This window comes from Triturus cristatus, chromosome 6, assembly GCF_964204655.1.
Source record: "Triturus cristatus chromosome 6, aTriCri1.1, whole genome shotgun sequence".
NCBI lineage: Eukaryota > Metazoa > Chordata > Amphibia > Caudata > Salamandridae > Triturus > Triturus cristatus.
This window is the reverse complement of record NC_140589.1, coordinates 1,646,194,071-1,646,216,911: the sequence shown is the minus strand read 5'-3', so window position 1 is coordinate 1,646,216,911 and position 22,841 is coordinate 1,646,194,071.

The window sequence follows — 22,841 nt, the reverse complement described above, 5'->3', positions numbered from 1 at the left end:
CTCTTGGCGGAGGGAGGGGATATCATAATTGTTGGGATGTACAAAAAAGTTATTATTGGGTATATAGACGCTCACTATGTAACCACGACTTCATATTGTCGATATATTATCTGGACTTGATATCTACCTATTGGCTCTGAACGGTGTTTTATATGATGCTGTATCATTTTATATTCCTGTTCACAAGCAACAAAATCTTTAAAAAACAGATCAAACAAAAATAATCAGATACACGCTCATATTATTATAAGCTTGCACCAAAATCTGCAAAGAAAAGCATGCTCACTAACATAAAACAGATATACTCTGCATCCTTTATTGACAACTGTCTGAACAGGGTTTAGGCTAATGGAAAGACACTATTGACATTAAATCAGTCTGGGGGACTAAAGAATAGCAGGTTCAGGGAACTGAGGCACTATTTTGAGCATGCCTCATACCACATCAAATGATTTTCCTGAACGAGACTGTGCAACAGACTTCTTGTCTTGGGTTAGCCAAGATTAAGGACTTGAACACCCCTCGTATTCCCTCACTTTCACACTTGAAGGGATGACAAAACTATACAGAATATAGTGAGGGTACACTAGATGACATAAAGCATGGTGTTTCATACAACTCATAAGACTCCAATTGGAAGGGATGGTTAGTTTGGCCTATCGATACAAATAGGTGGCTGACTAGATTTAGGTGTACCACCAAAGGGTTTAGTATCCATAGGGCTGACTTATGCTATGTACAACGAGAACATACGGGGGTGGTGACATCATACAGTGTTGGGAAGTTATGCCTATATTGGCTAAGAACCTCAACACTGTCACTGGTGAAGCAACACTTGTCCCTTCTGTCAGATTACATGGATCTCAGGGACGTTTTACTAGGTCCCCAAAAGCCACATCAGAAACGTTTCTTATTTGCTGTTTATGATGAAATTTGGAAAATCTCTCAACAGGAAGCTGCGGAGAGATTGTGGGAAATTGACAGAATTAACTTAGAAAAGACTTTGGCTGAGGTTGACAATGGCATGACCACACTAACATCCAGAATGTATTCACTGGGCAACATTGTATCTTCTGCTTTAGATATAATAAAACCGCATCTGTTCAACTTACAACACAGGCAATCACAGTTACGTTCTATTATGTTATTAAGGTGGACGCTACAATCACTGCGCTCTGGTTATATGCCCTGGCGATATATCAACAGTACGTCTCTGTTCTCTGCATACAATTTGACTGAAAAGCAAACAACAATGGCACAGAGGGATGCAAAATATACAATGCAGCACATTGAAAAATTATACCAATTACCTTTCATCGTGGCAGAGTCACCGTCCACAGAATGGTTAATTCAGGGCCATATAACATTACCGGTAACAAATTTCCAGTATCAGTATTGCCTAGAACACCACAAGGTAGGCAGGCATGAAGCAATGGGTAGGGAATTCATCCATTAATCTTGGGAATTACCGTATAGATTTAGATGCAGGAACGGCGACACTGAAGTGTTTCTTAGCGGTATGGACTGCGAGAATTCTTCGAGTGTATCACTCATTTGCCAGGATATCATGCTTCACGTGGCCTGTAATGGTTCAGTAGCTAACTTATCCTGTCATTTAAAAGGTTCTCCAGCTGCCGTGATTAATTCAGTGTTCAGGCTGCTCTCAAATGGAAGTTACTTAATGCTGAATGATCAAGGTTGTTGTGGGATGCTTCCAGGCATCACACTTCTTGCTACTGTAAGTTCCAGGGTTGCTTGTTGTATGCAAGTATTGTTTCCACCGACCCAAACAGTCAGGGAGGCACCTTTATGGCCTTCGTTGAATGTTTCCTTTATATGGTTTAATACTCTGAGCCGAATGAAAGCCATGCTTTTACAGAAAGATGTGCCCTTATTTAACCTCAGCCCGAGAGACTTTTGATCTCCAGGTTGCAAGATCTTCAGATGAGATAAAGGCACTAGTACAAACTAACTGCCCTTTCCATTTCGTAGAAATGGTACAGCATATCTTTAACATGTCTGATAAGAAGGGTATAGTACACCTATTTAAGACCATACGTTCTGGACTGTTAAGCACCTTTCAGACAGTCTTCAGAGCGATTCCAGCTTTCATACACTCCATATTCTGAAACATTTTTGGAGGGCTCCCACTAATCCTGCTACTGGTAGTGGGAATCCTGATTCAAATTTTTCTGCTACGCAATGGACATCCCAGTCACCAAGGAAATGGAAAAAACACTCTTGGAGCGACGTCACCGTGATTGCATGGTACTCCCTCTTGGCACACCTCGACTTGGGAGATAAGCGAGTCTAGGTTCCCATTGTTTTGACCAGTCTGGATTGATTGGGTTTTGTCTGTCCTCCGCTGCTATGAATGCGCGTTGGACCTCTGTCTAACACTTCAATCAGTTGTGCCAACGGACGTGGATGCATTGCTGGACCCGTTAATGGCCCATGTACTGCAGTGTCCCCAGCGTATTCCAATGTTGATGTTGGCATTCCTAGAGCCACCATGGGACACTTCAGCTCCTGTTCGATCTGATACTGGCTCTACTACAGGCACACATGCTTTGGATATTACAAAGGCTTCTCCAGCAGTGACTGTGGGAACTGAGGAAGATCATCTTTGCTCAATTGACCTGATGTGTGAGGTGTTACAGGGACCGTCGTCTGCGAAGGCAAGCAGCAGTGATGTTGCATCTCCCACACAGGACACATAAACATTTGGCACTCCGTGTGCTGGGAAGAATTCTGCCTTTTCCAAAATAACCGAAATAGGAATTTTACACACAACTTTTCTTTTCTATACTATTACTGAGCTCCATGGCTTTCCAACGCACTCAGTGGCACAGACTATATATATGAACATATCTTAAAGGACTTTTAGAGTTTATTTTTTAGATATTTTTGAATTTTTAGAAACTTTTTAACACATTTTTAACAATGTTTTAGGCTTGATTAGAAGAACATTCCCTTTTTAGTATGTTGTTCGGTCGGATGAGGAGTGGGTGTTATGTTGCATAGGGTACCCCAGTATAGATCTGAGTAGTCCCCTAACCCTTCCCCTACATTTAGTGTACTATTACACTACATAACAGGTGTTGGTATTGGCCTTTTACCTAGTTAAACGCTGCATAAAATGTTGTGTGGATTGCCCCGAAAACTAGCCTCATTAATTATGCATGAAGATTCTCAGAATCACAGCAGGGTTACCATCTTCTGCATAATAAATATGTATAAGGGTCAACCCTTCCGTCATCCTCGGCCGACATGACACAGCAAGGTTGAGTCCCCTGAGGATATCTTTTGGGTATAAATACTCCATATCTTTGCCAATGCAGGCAGAGGATAAAGACTTCCATGCTGATACACTGACACAAGACGCTGAGGTTCCTGCACGCAGACACTCCAGCTCGCAGTGATCTGACATCCCTCGCAGGTTGTTCATCTTGAGACCAAGGCAGGATACCACAGTCTATCACTTCAGGTAATGGGGTTGGCTTCAGCCTAGAGGATCCTTGGCTCTACACCTACATACATGCTAGGAACACAGAGTTACATCTAGTTAGGGTTGCATCGTTGGAGTACGCATTATTATTTTCATGTATTTTTATACCTGCCTGTATTAATTGGTTTTAGCATTATGATTTTTTATATCTGTTTATGTCATATGGTTGTTTCAGCACACCTATTTTACACTAGAATGACACTGGTTCAATAAATGCTGATTGAAAATGTCCCAACCGTTAATTCTGTGTTTTTCTCCGAGACAAAGTGAGCCCGAGTGACTGCGCGAAAAGTACTGCACTGTTTCCACGATCCGTGATGGGACAGGGTTGTCATGTTCGATAGTTACCAGGAACTATTGTCTCCTTGGTAAGAGCAGTTTACAGTGGCATTGTGAGCTAGCTAGCTATACAGGCAAACTTACCCAGTGGGGGTGTCTGGAATCAGTCTGGACACCAATCCCACATTCTATGTTGTCTAAATGAACAGATCCTAAATAGATTTATAGGAACTACACGACACTGGGAAGCCTAACGGGAAGGGAGAACAACTCATCCTTCCCCGGAGGAAGCCAGAGCTAGGTCTGGGCTCCACATGAGGATGAGCCTGGGGAAGACTCAGAAAGGAGGACCCTAAGAGAAATTCACATTACACCCGGTCGTCAGCATAGGAGAGCGGCCGACCAAGAAATAAGAAATCAGGATAGCCTATCTGCAACAGAAGTAAGACATAGTAGGATTAGAATAGCACCTATATGCACGCACAAGGAGAGTGAGGACATCTGCCATTTTCCCCATGTGCTGGTCAGGTAAACTTACTGCTAGAGAGTTAGTGTTCAGAGATGAAGGCAAGGCCTTTGCAGGACTATTTTGCCATCTGCTGGCCTACTGGACCAAAAGGAAGGGTCAGTATGATCGACCTTGGCCAGAGAAGGGATCCTTTAACCTAGAGGACATGGCGGTCGCGGAAGACTTCATCCAACACGGAAGGGGAGATCCATTATGGAACTTCCCCTACATGCAGGAATGTCTGAAGATGGAAGCGCACATCGGGGAGAAACAGACGGAGCCGCTGCACGACAAAATATGTCCGCTGCTGCAGAAGGGTGGGTCAGGGACCATCTATGTGCCATGGGCAAAGAGGAACAAAGAAGGCCTCAGGAACAAACTGCTCCCATTGATGAACAGGGAAGGAAAGAGGATCTTATGCTTTGAGAAAAACACAGTGGGAATCAGATTAGCCATAGGTGACTTCAAAAGTCTGCTCAGCAGCCTTATCGGGGAGCAGATTGACACACCGTTTTCCTGAGCCTGCATCCCCGCAGTCACTCTGATCAACACCGAGCATGACGAGGCTGCATTCAACTCATTCAAACACCAGATATTGAAGGCCCTGAGGGAGATATTCCCTGACCACCAAGACGTAGGAGGAGTGATGGCAGTGAGCAAGGAGCCTGGGGAGACCCTTACTCATTTCCTAGTTAGAATTAGGGAATGATGTGACAAGAGACAGGACAACCCTGGACCGACATGGGTCCCCAGGTTGCATTCTTCTAGAAGATTCTCAAAAAGAGACTGCCCACCGAGATACAGACCGGACTAGATGGCAAAGTAGGGGTGGACACCAAACCTTAGCAAGAAATACAGACCCACATATTACATTACTACCAAAAAATCAAAAATTGGTCCAACAAAACACGGAAGAATATTGCCCTCCAGGGGGGCGCTTTGGCTATAAACATACAAATGGCACCAGTCTTGAAAGGAGCTAGCTACAGCCAGGCATCATAGAGTGCTACTATTAACACAGAATGGGCAACATAGTTGACCAATGCCGCATAAAGACATCATGAGCAGAAAAGAATAGTCCTAGGACAGCACCCACAGAATGCCCATCCCCAAACCAAGCCCAGAGCAATGCAAATGCACAGTACAATCAGTCTCAAGGAAACCAGGGAACAGCCATCCTGACGCAGCAGGCGCTGGGTGATTGGCCAAGCACATGGCGACCACTGCAGCAGACATGGAGCCCAGCCCAGCAAGGACCAGAGCCACAGCCACGGCAGGGAGGGTTGACTGTCTGAGGTGGCAGTGCCCTTGCACATTCACAGAATACAAAAGCACAGTAAGTCCAAAACATGATGTATCATCTTCATACCGCTTCCAGATGCATTTCCTTACCTGTATTCGCAACCAACTTTTAGGGCCGCAGTACTACATCGATCGGGTATTCACACTAGAGTTTGCCATCCAGCTGCCCGCATGGGCCTGGGTTTCCCTCCACTGTTGATCTACCGGGGCAGGGTTGGACGGCCATGCCTCTGTGCAGAAGACAGTTGGATGAGGGAGCAGGGTGGCCCTCAACTGGTGCATAAGGACCGTTACCCAGGTCCAGTCATCCAAGTCCGTACTTGGGTGATCTATGCAAGTCTCACCAGCCCCAGGGGTTCCACCAAATGGAGGCCCCCTTACAGTTCCAAAATAAGGAAGTTTCAGGAGTCAGGATTCCCACACACCAAGGACAAGAATGTCCTCAAAACTCTGAAGCAAGCAACCACATGACACCCAGTCCATAGGGAAAACCCATTTAATCCATTAGGATTACCCGCATCGGGCCGATCACGGTGAGTCCCAACAGCACACTCGACTCTTGTTGAAAACACAACAAACAAGCACAATCCCAGTCACTCCCTTGCAGAGCCATATAGGGGCCACAAACAACTCCCCGACCCCCTCCAGTATGCTACATTAGAAGCACCATTGCCCAAAACCATAGGTAAACTCCCAACGGAACCCACACAAAGAAGTCTAAAAGTAGCCCAAAACCCCAGCCTTCCAGAAAGAGGGCGTAACCCAATCACCCAACTCAATTAGGGAGAAACTCATTACATGCCATGTGCAGAGACAAGAGGGACATGCATGTGACAATGGAAACATCACCATTTCCCACAAAACCCCTAAAATGAAAGCATCCACTTCCCCTCACATTGCACGCAGCTCATGCAGATCAAAAGGACACGTCCTCACTGTTGAAACAACACAAACACATACATTTAATGGAAGCAGCCGACAGAGAAAAGTACTCTCCCTGCCGTAGCAAGGAGAGGGGGGACCAAAGCACTCACAAAATAACACTAAAGCAACTTAAGCACACCATTCACAATAAAGTGCCACCACACCCTTCCAGTACCACACTAGAATGTTTTGCGCACAGTGAAGTGATAGAGTGCACCCCTAAAACTGTCTAGTGATGTGTTTTTTCCAATCTAATCTATAACCCACAGCTCTAATTCAACAGGTCTGTAAATGAGCTGTATGAGCACCATCATTACAGCAGCCCACTGCCCCTTCAACCGAAGCTCTAAAAAGGACTTCAGCAAGGCCAACCACTGAAGAACACAGACAGTAAGTTGACTCTATGGACATTTTTTATTAAAAAGTCTCTTTTTGGCAGCCAATCTCAATGGCCGCACTTTAGAGAAGCTCAGGGGAGAGACGCGGGATCCCTGACAAATCCGACCATTAATCAGTACAACTATTGTGCCTCAGAGACTTCACCAACAAGCGCCACGCTGGGAGCACCGATTGCGCCGCTTTGTGTCTGGCGGGGGCACGACTGCTACCGAGGGAAAGGCACGGTGGAGTGCGGCCTGGCGGCCCGTCGGAAGCCGGGGAGTTGCGTAGGCCGCGAGCGGCCGGAAGTGCCGGTCTTGCAGGAGGCGGCGGAAGGTACAGTGAGCAGCTGCAATACCGGTGATCGCTGCGTGAGAATCGCGGCTCATATCGGCGCACGCTCCCGGTGAGTGATCCCGTGCCACCCCCTCCATCAGGGGCCTGCACGAAGCGCTGGCAGTACCGGTGCGCGCCTGAAAAGTGGAGGTGGAGGCAAGGAGTGAACTAGGACCCAGCCGGCACCGACACGGTACAGTTGAGCAGCGAGGGGCAGGACTGCTCCATTCTATAAACTCCGGGGGCTGTTGGAGCGGGAAGAAATCCGAGGGGCCTCCTATGCAGCGCTGGATGTCTGTGGCCTGCGGGGCATACTACCAATAACTCTGCACACCTTCAGACAGGGGACTGATAGAGGCATCGGGCGGCATGACTGGGCTGGGAAGCCCCCCTGCTTCCCAGGAGTGACTGGGGGGCATTTTGACCCTGTAGCCCAGACTAAAAGGGAGTACGGCAAGGATTAAAGGTGCCACCTCCCTCAACGGCGAAGTTCACGACTGGCGCGCCGGGTGGCTGTCAGAGGGCAAACCAAGGCTGGGTGGTGATGTGCCCCTGATGCCGAGAAGTTTCTCTCCTGGTCCAGTCGAAGTACTGCACAGGGTAGATGGCAAGGCGGGAACACCGTCAGGCTGCACGTGGAGGGCGCTCCTGCGGCAGGCGGCGGCGACTACCAGTCAGAGCTGCATCCCTGTGGCAGAGATGGGGGGAAGGGGCCCGCGCACGAACTCACAGGCCAAATTAGACAAATACGCCTATAATAAGAATGCTCCTGCGGGGCCTGCTCGCGGGGACAACCCTCATAAAGACCCTGAGCCGCCGGGGGCGACGAAAGTGACGCTGAAAGATATTATGGTGGCCCTCACCAGTGTGCAATCGACGGTGGGCACCATCTTCACTGATGTTTCCTTCCTAAGAGCAGACTTCCAGAAAATGACCGCCAGAGTCACCGAGGTGGAGCAGCTGACGAAATCACTTTCGCAAGATACCGCCGCTCTACTCAGTAGGGTCACCCATCTAGAGGCAGAAAATCGGAGTATGGCAGAGAAGCTGGACGACCAGGAAGGGCGCTCACGACGTAACAACATACGAATTACGGGCATTCCTGAAAGCGAAGGACATCCAGCTATGGATCTTTTTGTCGAGGAGCTCATAAAAGCCAAACTTCAGCCCAGAGGACTCTCACATTTCTTCTCTGTGGAAAGAGCACACAGGGTGCCAGGGGGCAGGCCCAAGCCCAGAGCTCCCCCCCAGGCCGGTTCTGGCCCGCATTTTCAACCATCGCGACAGAGATGTAATACTTCAAACGGCGAGGGTGGCCCCCCCACTGCGAGTTCAGAACACGGTGGTATCCTTCTTTCCGGACTATACGGCAGCGGTGTCAAAACGATGCAGGAGCTTCCTTGAAGTAAAGAAAGAACTTAGGCGCAGAGATCTATCTTACTCCATGCTGTTTCCGGCAAAACTGAGAGTGGTGGCGGATGGCAAAACTTGGTTTTTTGACTCTCCAGAGGAGGCCCACGACTGGCTTGAGGGATGGCGGCGAGCGGAGGGATCCCGGCGGAAGGAGAGGCGACAGCGGGGGCCTGGGGACACCGACGGCTCTGTGGAACTTAGCCCGGGAAGTGAAGAGGCCAGTGAGGAGGCCGGTGCGCACTGGACGGGAGAAGAGGGCTGAAGGGTAGTGGTGTCCTCAGGTCAAGAGACGCAATGCCAGAGCGCGGCTGACGTGACCTAGCCATATGTGTGAGAGGAATTGAGTTCCTGGCCACAATGCACATGATGTACTCACCCTCCCGCTCGCAGGGGCTGGGCTCTGACCCAAAGTGGTGGCCCGACCGCGGAAACGTGGCATACTACGACTACCAGACTGTCTCTGAGGAGGGGATGGACTGCAGTATCTCACGGACTTCTCTTCCCCCCCACACGCAAGTACTGTTGACGGGTTGAAGCACTCTACTATGTTGGGGTGGCGGATAGTTGGGGATCCATCTGGCAGGGAGGCAGGGAGGGGGGTGGGTAAGAAGGGTAGTTTAATGTTCTGGATTATGACTGGTTTCTATCTTATTTTGCTGATTTTCATAGCTGACAAGAGTGTGCAAGCACAGATACATGGGAAAGAGATTTGTCTCCGCCCATTACTGGGGGTGCGGTATGAGAGGCACATAACTTCTGTGCATTTTTTTGAATATGTTGGAATGTACTTAACACCAGACTTTGATGATCGTACAATCATAACTTGTTCTTTGATAAGGAATGATCCGGGGTTAGGGAGGAGGGAGGAAGGGAGGAACAGGAAGCATTGGTATTTGTCGTTTGGGAGGGGGGTAGGGTTTGGGGAGGTAGGGGTGAATATGTTCTGTTGGGTATGGTTATATTTTGTGATTGAATTTAAGGAAGCTTTTAGGCGGAGGGTACTTTTCCACGATATCAAGCAGCGGCAGCGCATGAATGACTCTTCGATCTCACATCCACCTAGCATCATGTATGGCAGCACAAAATCAGACTACCCTATGACCTGAAACATACCCTGTGACACCGGTGACACCACTGTCCCTGATTACCTGGAATGTCCATGGTCTTAACGATAAAATAAAGAGGGGATTGGTTCTGCAGTGCTTAAAACGCTGCTCCCCAACGGTGGCCCTGCTTCAGGAAACGCACCTTACTGGCGTAGCATGTAAGGCAATGGACAGATGGGGGTTTACCATGGTAGCGCATTCTGAATTCTCCACAGGCTCTAGGGGCGTGGGTATCCTAGTTAAAAAACAATCACCACTGATAGTGCACCGTACTAAAACGGATGACCACGGCTGTTTTGCGACCATAATAGGTCAGTGGGAGGGACAATCTATAAATATAGTATCAGTCTACATTCCCCATGCGCTCCACACAGTGACACTCCTGGCTCTTAGTGAATTCCTGCTAGGTCTCCCAGAGGGGGAACTCTTGATTGGGGGGGACCTCAATGCCACTGTAAATGACACCCTAGACCACCATCCGGCGAGAGCGCCCGGGTCGGGCACGTCCCGCCTTGGGAGCTTTTTGGAGGCGATGGGGCTTTCGGATGTATGGAGGTGGCACCATACCACGTCACGGCAATTTACCTTCCACTCTGGGGTGCACCGCAGTTTATCCAGAATAGACTACTTCTTGGCTCCAATGGATTGCATGAAATACGTTGATAATATCGAGATAAGACCCAGGGGGATATCTGACCACTCCCCGGTGCAGATGACGTACACATACGACCATACAGCTAGGCGACATACCTATCCAATTTACCCTGGATACTTGCAGGTCCCAGAGATCAAGAAAGCTGTGACTATGGCGACAAAGCACTATTTTCAGAAGAATGTTCAGACGGTAGACTCTGTGGGAGGCATACAAGACTGTCCTTCGGGGACAGGCCATAGTTTCGATCGCTGGGCCTAAACGGGAGAAGCAGCGGGAATTACATGATATAGAGCTGGAGTTGTACGACGCTGAGACCCAGCACACCAGCGACCCGACGCCAGATACAGCCCAGAAATTACATCTTAAACAGCAACAGTACAGGGGATACCTAGAAGGTATGACCCGGTCGTGTCTTACGGCCACGCAACATAAGATATATGAAATTGGAGATAAAGCCGGGAAACTTCTGGCGTGACTGGATGGGCGGGAGCGGGGTAGTAAATGGATAGCGAGGATCCGGACGAGGGAGGGACAAATCACAACGGATCCACACACAATAGTGAACACCCTGGCGCACCATTTCCAGCAGGTGTATGAATCATCTTCAGAGATAACGCCAGAAATAGCGCTGTCACATATACAGGTTATTGACATGCCCAGGCTTACTCCGGAGGCGGCCCTTACGCTGGAGAAGGACCTCACAGTGGAGGAGCTACAGATGGCGGTTGGGTCATTGCAATCCGGCAAAGCAATGGGACCAAATGGCATACCAGTCGAGCTCTATAAAAAGGTAGCGGGGACCATAGCCCCACACTTTCTGCATATGTACACCGACTGCTTGACGAAGGGCGAGCTTCCACTGGACCAGTGAACAGCCACAATAGTGGCCATACCCAAACCAGGCAAACCTGCTGAAGATTGCACCTCATATCGCCCGATATCGTTAATTAATGCAGAGGCAAACATTTTGGCAAAGCTATTGGCAACTAGGCTAACGCCGCACCTGGTAACCCTGGTCCACCCGGATCAGTCCGGCTTTATGCTAGGTAGAAGTACGGCATTAAACTTGCGGCGCCTGCACGGAGTAATGGCTCGTATTCCATTTCTACAGGAACCGGCGGTTATACTCTCCCTAGATGCCAGAATGGCATTTGACATGGTCGAGTGGCCATTTCTGTTCGCAGTTCTTTGTCACATGGGCTTCGGCCCTAAATTTTGTGCATGGGTCCGCCTTTTGTACACCAAGCCAGTAGCACACGTTACGGCTAATGGGCACATCTCTAATGACTTTCCTTTAACAAGGGGCACAAGTCAAGGCTGCCCCCTGTCCCCGCTGCTCTTTGCCCTGGTATTGGAGCCATTGGCGGCGTGGATCAGGTGGGAGCCAACGATACGAGGACTCAGGTGGACAGAAGGATGGGAGGACCGCATTTCTCTGAATGCGGACGACATCTTATTATATATGGCCTCCCCCAGGTGTTCCATAATGGTTCTCCTCAATATATGCGAGCTCTTCGGACGGGTGTCTGGGTACACCATTAACTGGTCCAAATCCACCTTATATGTACTACACGGCCCCCAGCCACAACTGCCTACAGGTTGCCCGCTCCAGTTTACAGTTGGCGCATTTAAGTATCTAGGTATCTATGTCACGGCTGACACTGATGACTTCGTCAAAAGAAACCTGATGCCCCCACTGGAGCGCCTAAAAAGGGATGCAGCACACTGGGGGTTGTTGCCGCTGACTCTTCTGGGGAGAGCAGCGCTTTTTAAAATGATGGCGCTTCCTCGATTCCTATATGTGCTGGAAAACGCCCCATTGCCGGTACATCACAGTTATTTTAAGGCAATTGCAGCCCAGGTCTCCAACTTACTGTGGGGAAACAAACCGGCACGCATAGCACAGGTCAAGCTAGTACGGGGGTGGTATGATGGGGGGATAGCGCTCCCAAATATACAACTATATTACTGGGCGGCGCAATTGAAGGTGATTAATCAGTGGGTGCACGTATCACAAGCGGACCCTGCATTTAAGGCTGACAGATTTCAATTAGGAACAGGAAGTATGCTGTCCCCCCTCTATAATAAGAAGCACACTCGTACATTAATAGGGCCCACGAATCACACAGTTACCATATGGCATGAAGCACAGGCAAAACTGGGCTGGCAAGGGGTCATAACCCAACTCACTCCTCTAGGGGACACGGAGAAACTGGGACGACTTAGGAATAGTAAGTGCTTTGATCAGTGGGATGCCATCGGCATATCCACGGTGGGGGACATGTGGCATAAGGGGAGAGTGGCCACCTTCGAGCACCTCCAGCAACAGTACGAATAGGCACCCACTGAAATCTACCGATACACACAGATAAAGCATGCACTGAAGACAGCCCTCCCGCCTGGTACTGCAGTCCCGGAGGCCTCCCCTATGGAGGATAGGTTATTAACAGACTACATGCATAAGCGGGCCACGTCCTTTACTTACCGCAAGTTAGTAAACAACCTACCGGACCCCACAACGCCACTCAGGGACCAATGGATCCGCGACGTGGGTAACCTGGATGACACAGCATGGCAGGAGGCGCTGTCTTCCCCAAGGGAAGTGGGTATACCCTTAAGACTCAAATTGGTGCAGCTAAAAATTTTGCATCGAACCTACTACACCAGATGCCTCATGTTTAAGATGGGTAGATCATCGCACCCATATTATCTTAGGCAATGTGGGGAGGAGGGTACCTTTTATCATACCATATGGCAATGCCCGAAGATTAGGGTGTATTGGGTGAAAGTGATGAGGACGATTTCGCAGGCAGAGGGAGTGTCCCTCTTGCCGGAGCCCAGGAGTTGTCTGGTAAATGTTTGGGAACATAGCGCAGAAGTGGGGGGCAGAGGCGGTGCCGTTGCTTAGCGCATGGTGTAGCGATATGGACAAGGCTATGGTGGCAGAAAGAACAGTGTTCGTTAACCGAGGCTGCCCTAAAAAATGGAACAAGCTATGGGGGAGGTGGAACAAATAAAGAGGTAACATCTGCGACCCGCCAAAAGAGCAAGCGGATGAGAGCGTTGATGGGGACCACTAGAGAGGGTGGAAGATGTTTAGGATGTGCTAAGGGGTATGAATTTGATGTACTGCGCTTTAACGCAACGAAGTGTTGGAATTGTGTACTGCTGCTGAATATTGCATATATCCAATGGATGGAAAACCTCTGCCTTAACGATGTTATATTTGACAAAATAAAAAAGAATTAAAAAGACCTACGAATGTTTCCCAAGTTACCTATTTATGTATTCTTGTACATTTTCTGTTTAGCATGGGTGCTATAGCGCCTCTCAGAGTCGGAAATCTGTCTAGTTTCATGGAACCTTCCTTGAGGTTCTTGCAACGCTTGTATAGGGACCTCTCCCACCTCACTCACACTTAAGCTGAGCTAAACACTAGCATTCCTCAATGACTACACAACACATGGTATCAGCACATGACCGCCCTAGGCACTCAAACCACGAACAGGTCGTCTTACATATGTTCCCTGATACCCCATGCTATAGGTGCAGACAGGCTTTAAATATCCCATGAGATAGCCCCTGAGAAAGCAAAATGTCTTGTCCACCTGTACCTATGTAGGATTAGAACCAAGATACAACCCAATAGAGTAGAACCCCATAGAGCAGTAGTACACATCACCTGGTGTGAGATCAACCCCACAGCACTGCACTTTTTTATTGAACCTAGCGAGATTCAAACTGGGCTATGCAGGATTCGCAGAAGGAGCAGTATAGGGGGCGGACACTGTTTGGCCTGAAACTTCGTAGAAAAGATGTTCTTGGAGGTAGCAAGACCACTGCACCAGTGCACAAATACATCTGCCTCCGCCACCATCTGTTGTCCCAGGGTGGCCCATAACATTTTTGGGTCTGCCTTTTTTAATGACAAATGGACCTCTGATACACATTTTCAGTGCTGGGCCATTCACCTAAACAATGCTAGGGTAAATGGGTCCCATGAGAATGAGGTCAACGGCCACCACAGACAACCCATGCCAGGAAATTTGGAATACCAAGATTAATGGTTGGAAGGGGACAGGCAACCCCTAATTGTATGTAAACTGAGACAGTATTCTTTGTGTTTCAGAGGTAAAGGAACCATACCCTTTGGTTCAAATGATACAATACTGTATATACCAGACCTGCAATGGGGCACCTCCACATTGGTGGATATGTACTGGCAGTGTGGCGAGCTTGCCTACACCCACCTCGTCCCCGGATGGAGAGGCCCTTGCACCCTCGACTACAAGATGACATGAAGAAGGAGGGAGGTGCCCCTAAGCAGGACTGGTTTCATGGTATTTTTTCCTGGCTCCCCTTATGAGTGTCCAGACAATTCACGTCATTACTTTCAGTTATCTTTCCCGTACTACTGTATTGTGGTTTTCTACAAATGAGGGCTTCCTGCTGTAAAAACGCAGTCCTCCAATTAGGTAGTATACAAATAGCTAAAGAAAGGATAGCAGACACTACAGAAACACACAAAGCCTTGAATAATATGACTGTCATGACGTATGTGAAAAATTATGTAGTTGAAAATTCAACTAGAGGGGGGAATGCTAATATCAGTGAATGTGATGTCAATGTACACCATGATATATGCACGCATATCAACCTAATACCACTAAATGCAATGTCAAGGTACACCATAATTCATGCATGCATATCAATGTCAATACCCATAAAAACGATGTTGATGTACGCTATGAGAGATGTAAGCATAATAATGAGAATGACAGTATATATGATATCAATGACCACCATTTAAATGTACAAGTAATAACAAACTCATATCATTGCTGTTGAATTCACCTGAGATGACCTCCCCATCAACCATGAGTCAGAGATATGTGGTCAGACAGGCCCTACAACGCAAACCTAAGCCTAACAATTGATACGTCACAAGTGGAGTTACACTTAACCCAAAGACAAATGCGCAAACAGGGAAAACCCTGATCGATCACGCAGATAAGCAGTTATACCACGATCTGAGGAGACTGGCCCCAATAAACCACGTTTGGCCAAAGGCACACAATCCCAAAATACCAGAAAGTCAGATGCCACATGTAGTTAGGAACACTCAGCCAATCAGAATACAACATGCACACTACATGCAGTGATCATGCGCACCCAATGCCAGATATCTGGACACATACACACTGGCCCACACTAGCTCTCTTTGAGTTTGAGAGCCACCTGTGTCCCTCTTATCAGATGGTTGTTTATATGATTCATGAATAGGCCCATATCTACATGCTTTACAAGAATGTGTAATCGTTTTATTGTACCTCAAGAACTGTATATATTACCAGCCAAATCTTCTGTACATTGAGAATGTCTTCTGGCACAGCTCTGTTGATGCTTTCCTGGCTGCTGCGTTTGATTAAACCAACGTGTTCCTCTTTTGCCAAAAGCCTCTTGTCATTTAATTTTTTCAAGGTAAATTCATATCCAAACAACAGCCTCACTTTCCACTCAAAACGCCTCCATTTGCTGTTATCAGGTAAAATGCCATCATCAGTACCTGGAAAATTCTGGTCCCAGCAGTACAGTTAGCTCCTTCCCCTCCCCTGTTTGTGATGTGTTCTGTACCGTTCCATTTAAATGCACATGTCTTCTCCCTCATCCAGGTTACCCTCTTGCATGCTGGCTCTCACAGAGCTGAGCCAGTCACAAACTCTGTAGTGAAAGAATGCACGACCATCTATGTGCATAACTTCCTTTATCCTCAAGTCCGCATTTTGGCAGGGCAGCTCAGAGGTAGCACCTTCCACGTCCAAGCCGTTCCTTCAGCTGCTTCCCCGAAAACCCTCAAGATCCCTGTTCCATCATACCTCACAATGATGCCCTGCACATTCCAAACCAGAGTGCTACAACACCACCGATTGAACTGGTACATTAAGTGCAGCAGTAATCCGTGTTTGATTACATGCAAACAATGTAGGGTTTCTATCTTGCTAATATTTTACCAACCCACTGTGTAGTATTTCATTAAAAAAACAACATGAACAAAATCTCATTTTTTTCCATTTGAAATACAATCTTGAAAAAGAAAACACATGAAATAATTCAAACATTTAAAACCTTTCTAAATAGAAATTAATGTGAAATCAAAAGGAGGTATATATGTAAAGATGTAAATGAAGACTGACTTTTAAGCTGATATTTTTTTTTACCAACCAGCTCCTGGTAGTTCTGAAATAGTTAAACGAATTTATTTTAATTTTAGGCCTCAACTACTGGACAGTGCATGCTCTGTCTTTTAGCGTACAGTGGCCCATCCTTACAATTCATTCATTAGCTTGTGTGGGCTTCCTTTCCTCTCGTGCTTGTGGCCACCCTAGGAGTATTGAAGCATCTATTTGTTTTTAAACTGAATGCTTTCCAAGCACTACTATTTTTATGTCTGGTGTTAGCCGAGACCTTACTAAAATATTATGTATATTATACTTACTATGAGGGTCTTTCATCCACCTCTCTTCACACTTGTGTCTGTTGTTGTGCCATTTCTATTTTGCTTCCACCCACTACAGCATGGGTCTGGGAGTCAGCATACTTAAGCCTCTGGTTATCTTCACTTAAAGTAACTGCATTTTGCTCTTTCACAAGGTGCCAGTGTTGCCTGATGTGATAAAAAGATGCATTTGAAGTGAGCACAGGGCATATTCTACCATTTTCAGTTTCTGTCTCCTTCCAATACTGTTTTAAAAATTCTTTTGAAGCGGACATTTGCTATTTCACAGCATACCATATTGTGCTCCTGGACCAGTGGTTCATGAATAAACTATGCCTAAGAAAAAAAAACATTTTTGTGCTTTATTTGCACCACATGTATAACAGTTTTATTTAAACATAAGTGGGGTGTAGTTTGGGTTTTAGTATGCAGTATCTTATACTATGAACCCTCTTTCCTTCCTTCTTTCCATTTATTCTTTTTTTCTTTAGCTCCTTGTTTCTTTTTTGGCTTTCCTTTTTTCTTTCAGCGGAGGTGTTGCTACTGTTTTCTGTTTTTCAAAATGTCTTTTCTTCCTCTACTGTCCCTGCTATTTCACTTAATAATGTAGAGGGCTTGCTTTTTACGTTAATTTTATCATCCAATTTTAGCTTTTCCGGTGCTCTAATTTATAGAGCCCTGGGGTATGATTCAGCCTTTCCCTCGACATTCATAAAGGTGGTCACGGCATTTAAGATGCCTATTTCACTATTATAGGTGATTTTAACTATCCTTTTGATATAAGAATAGAAAAAACAGCACAGCTACTCTTGGAAGAGGTGATGCCCTTCAAGTGTATTCAATCAGTGAATCACGCTATCCCCAGGATCTGGACCTTATCTTTACTAATTTGGAGAGTCTGTCCTGTGTTGGACCAGTGCCAACACACTGGTTGGATTGTTTGGTGATTCCTTTTTCGATTACGGCAGCATATAATGGCACCTTTACCTTCAGAAATCGCCAAATTAGGGGAGATGCACGAGCACGCGAGTCAAGATGGTGGCTCATTAACACAGCTCCGGCTCACCTGTCCTTATGACGAGGTATTTTAAGCTGATAAAGGCAGGATCAACTCTTTCCTGTTTCTACATCACTGTTTTCTCCAGTTTGTCCAGCAAATTTTGTGATTTCTGAACCTCCTGGCTTCCAGCTCTCCTCCACCAAGACTTCCCTCAGCTTGGCTCCACAGTTCCAGTCAGGGAGGCGTTGTTCTACACTAGGAGTGGGCACAGCTTTAGCCTTGGTCTCCTCCCACTGCTGGTTTTAGCTGCTGCACTAGTTTGACATACGTATCTCTATTTTTATTGTAAAACTGACAACCTTTTCCTGTGTTTATTCATTTTTATTCAGAATGAAAAGTAAGTCTGCAGCAAATAAGCGTAAACATTCAGTTTCTCCTCCACCTGTGAAGTAAAAAATGATAGATTCGCCGGAACTCTCCCTTATTACTATTTTGGAGGAATTAAAGGCTTTTAGATCAAATACTGACAGTATTGCCATGGAAATTAAAAATATATGGAAAGACATGACCAGTCTCTCAATGAAGGTCGCAGATAATGAGATCAAACCACATGATGTTATAACCAAAACTGATATGCTATTTGCAATGGTTAAAAAAATCACCTTCATTAGTGATAGGTTACTTGAATTAGAAAACAAAACTAGGCAATATAACCTACGTATCTTTAATTGGCCTGACGATATTGAAGGGAATGATTGCAGGCGATATCTAGAAAACTTGTTACCTAATTTACTGAATTTGAAGTTCTCAGAAATATTTGAGATCGATAAAGCACATAAACCATAAACCAGGCCTAAATAAACCCAGGCAGGTCATCTTCAAGATTCTATGCCATGATCACCAGGTCCTTATCAGTAAGGCAGCTTGTGAAATTCCTTCTCTTCTAGTTAATAGCTCGAAGATTTTCATTCACCAAGACTTTGCCAAGGAGATGAGATTTTGCAGCTTTGAGACCGTGACTCAGAAACTCTGGCTTCAAATATGGTCTATTTGATCCTTCCACCATGCATATTCGGAAAGACGACATAGCCAATTCCTTTCAACGACCGGAAGACCTCCAAGTTATTTTGGATAATCATTCTCCTGTCTCTATGGATACACATAATTCTCCATCTTGAAGCTATCTAGATAGTATTATTATTTGATGTGGTATTACCTGTTTGGTAATTAGTCAGAAGTTTTGATGTTAAGTCAGTAATATTCCTGTTATTCTTAACACAGGTGTACCATCCTCCTCTCTTCTCTCTTCTTGGATGCACGAGTGTGTTTCTTCAATGTTTATGTATGTTCCTAAAACTTTGTCTTTACTTTTGTTTCCTATTTTTTCTGTCTTCTATGTCCCTTGGCTACTTCTTTGGTCTCTTATAATACTCCTGTCGTATACATATATATATTCACTGAAAAAGCCCATAGGTTTTACAGACGTTATAGTTAGGAATTAGCATTTAAAAAACCTTTGAAATTCACAAAAAAAAACATAGGTTTCAGGGATGTTACAGTTAGTTGGACTTTTGACTCATATAAAACCAGAGAAATTTGCCTGTTATAGTTAGTTGAGCTAACTATAACTCGCGCGCCCGCAGTGCACTGCTGATGATGTCACATATTACATCACTCATGACATGGTCAGTGACATCACTGATGAAATCACTGATGACATCTCAAATGACATCACTGATAACATCATCCAGTGAATGTGTGTTTCTGCAAAGTGTAAATATTTTTCATATATATCTATGCCAAGGTGTATTGAAGAATGAGTCCATTTACAAGTGCCTGAAGGAATTATTTAGTAGGTGCGTGACTGACGGTATAAGTGAGTGATTGAACGTGTCTTACTGAATGCATGGGTTAGTGACTACACTGTGTGAAAGTCTGTATTAGTCTCTCAGTTGGTGTGTGAGCAACTGCATGGGTTGCTCAATAGCTACATGAGTATCTATATGGGTTATTGATTTGTTGTCTGAGTATCTGTATGCGTCCCTGAGTGTCTGTATGGATGGGTGGGGGATCTATGACTGTGCATAGATGTCTGAGTGGGTGATTCACTGGTTGTATAGATTCAAATGGCATCTGGGAAGGGCTGTATGGATGAGTTACTGTGTGTATGGGTGTGTTGGTGAGTGAATGAATGTTTCAGTGGTATATGTGTGACTAACTACATATGTTTTAAGGCACTATATGTGAGTGTTGGAGTATATAAATGACTAAACGTGAGAGTAAGTTATTTGAAGAGTTTGTGTATAAATGAGTGTCTGCTTTTTTCAGTAATTGTATAAGACAGTAAATATGTGTTAGTATCTCTATAAATAAGTCATATGGTGTGTCTATAAATAACGGACTTGGTGTGTATAACTGTATATATGAGTAAATGGATATGTGATTGATTCTTTGCATTACTGACTAGGTGTGTGAGTAACTCTATGGATGAGCAGCGGAGTGTGACTGCATGTATAGATGTATGAGTGCATATTATACTAGTGTATTGATGAGTAACTACATGTATAAGTGACTGGATGCGTGTGTAGACCTAGGAAACAGTGAGTGGTATGTAGTATATTGTTGTGTGTATAGTTTCAAAAATTGTAGTCTGCATTTTAGAATGGATGTATCAAAGTTTATATTAGGGCATCAGTATGTGCATCAGATTATCACGTGGATGATGTCATCAGTGATGTCATTTGAGATGTCATCAGTGATGTTATCAGTGATGTCACTGACCATGTTATGAGTGATGTAATATGTGACATCATCAGCAGTGCATTGCGGGCGCCCAAGTTATAGTTAGCTCAACTAACTATAACAGGTGAATTTCTCTGGTTTTATATGAGTCAAATGTCCAACTAACTATTACGTCCCTGAAACCTATGTTTTTTTAGTGAATTTCAACGTTTTTTTAAATGCTAATTCCTAACTATAACGTCTGGAAAACATATGTTTTTTTCGGTGACTTTCGAAGGATTTTAAATGTTAAATTCATTTTTTAATGTTTATAAAGCCTATATTTTTTCTAACCCTCTGCGTAGTTCGCGTAGTAGAGCTTCGCGTAGCTACGCAAAGTGCACTTCGCACTACGCGAGATACGCGTAGCACTACGTGAACTGCATAGTGCGCTGTTCGCGATGATTGCACAGTGCCGGTTGCTTGTCCACACTGTTCAATCATTGAAAACGGCATCTTGCACAGTGCGAGCTGTCATTTTCTGCCACTCGAGTAGATTGTTACTCGAGCGGCAGCTTTCTCAACGCGGACTGGTAGTTTCTCATCGCGAGCAGTTGCGAGCATACGCGTCCACTCGCAATGAGAAACCTGACCTCCCCGCGTTGAGAATCTCGCCGGGAGGTTTATTTTCCACGCTCGCGATCGGCAACTTAATGTTGCTGATCGCGAACGAGGAAAATGTCTTGCCGTGATGTCATTTTGCTCGCTCGCGGTCGCCAACTTGAAGTTGAGGACCGCGAGCGAGCAAAAAATCGCCGCGACGCTACACGTTTTTGAACTGTGCTACGTGCAATTCGCGTAGCCCGAAGTAGCACAAACTACACAAACTACACGAGCGTAGCGTAGTTGTCCGCCCAGGGTTAATCTTTTCTATTTTAAAAAAAATATTTTGGAACTCTATTATGCTTCTTTTTTTTTACTTTAAAAATTAAGTAATGTTTTATATCTTACCCCAAAAATATGTATATATATATATATATTTTCTTTTAAACTGCACTCCCATACCGGTAGTGTACCAAGCTCCATCACCACGCGAATCCTATCCGCCATAGTGCTAAACTTGTAAAGGATGCACATTTCGTATCCGACGGATTCATGGCAACGTGTACCGCGTAACATCATATATGTATGAGTTTGCACCAGCTGCTACATAGGTATCTGACGGGTACTCAGTACCAAGCCACGTGTTACATCATGTACATATGGGGTCGGCCCGCTGCGCGCTGTGTATGCGATGAGTGCACGCTGCCAGGCCCTGTGTTACATCATAGACGTATGGTGGTGTGCTGGGTACGCCATTCCCTCGGTTTTTTTTATGTCTCAAAAAACTATATCTAAATAACTTTAAACTGTATATGAGAGCAAGCGATAATCTAAAATATTTTAAACATTTATATATTTCTAACTGTAATAAATTTATATTATGATAAATATATTTTCTCAAAATCTTTTCGGGTGCGGCCTCCTTGCGCCCTCGACACGCGATTGCCATGTGACCTTAAAAAAAGCATTTGATTCGTTCATAACATTTCCCCCACCCCTTCTGCTGAGAGAACTTTTTTGAAAAGTTTTGTTGCTGTGTACACATATCTTCTACTACACACAACATGCAACGATCATCTTGATCAATATTCATGGTCTGTACATTAGCCTTCCAACTGTGATGGCCATGCATCTCAAACATTACATCTAAAATCAATTGTGTGTTACATGATGCCCCTGGTGTGTGTGTGTGTGCACATTATTGTGCTGCCTTTCGATCTGGATATTGCTGGCCTGAAGGGGTATCATCAGCCACGGGCAGAGTGCACATCCTAGATCATATGTGACAAACAGTAAACAGTAATGTGTACATATGTATTGCTGTATTCTCTGTTGTCAGGCTTTACCAGTATAGTAGTGTGTCATATGTGAGACTTTCAGATTCACGTTTGGCATGCATTGCTTGACTATAATGAACGTTATCACCATTTATGACGTAGCCTCACTGCTGATCCTCCCTCCATCCGAGCACATTCACATGTGTGCGCTTCGCGATAGCTAGACTTTCAATAATACCGCACACCATTGACATGAGTGTCTGCACACATCCACAACCTTGATAATGACATGTGATGTTCGGCATTCAATGTTTTTGAACAGCATCTCATTAGCG